The following is a 494-nucleotide window of genomic DNA, read 5'->3' on the forward strand; positions in this document are numbered from 1 at the left end:
AGAAGGCAACCTGCAGAGGGGGTGGGGCCACAAGCAGGTGGGACGGGCCAACCTCTCAGTCCCTCCCACCTGGCCGTCAGGCTCTGATCGCCTGATGGCAAACTGGGAACCTGGGTGGGTGGTAGCAGAGGGTGGAGCCAGCTGCCTGCAGCTGGGGAAGATGACCCTGATCACAGGCTAGGCCTAAGGACTGTACCCACGCACAAATTTCGTGCACCAGGCATTTAGTGTATATATATACTAGATTTCTAGAAGAATATATATAACACTGGTAACTGTTGTTGCCTCCAGGAAGAGAATCGAGTGCTGGGACTTAACTTTCACAATATACATTTTCTGTTCTTCTTAAATTTTGTATCAGATATCACCTATGCAAGAAAAATATTTAAATGTAATGGATACCTCTGTTTCATAGAATGTCAGGAGATAGAAATAGAGTCATGTGCCCCCCTTTCCAAAAAAATGTGAAAAGAAGAAAATATGCACAAGAATTT

Source organism: Myotis davidii, unplaced genomic scaffold (genome assembly GCF_000327345.1).
Source record: "Myotis davidii unplaced genomic scaffold, ASM32734v1 scaffold816, whole genome shotgun sequence".
NCBI classification, from domain to species: Eukaryota; Metazoa; Chordata; class Mammalia; order Chiroptera; family Vespertilionidae; genus Myotis; species Myotis davidii.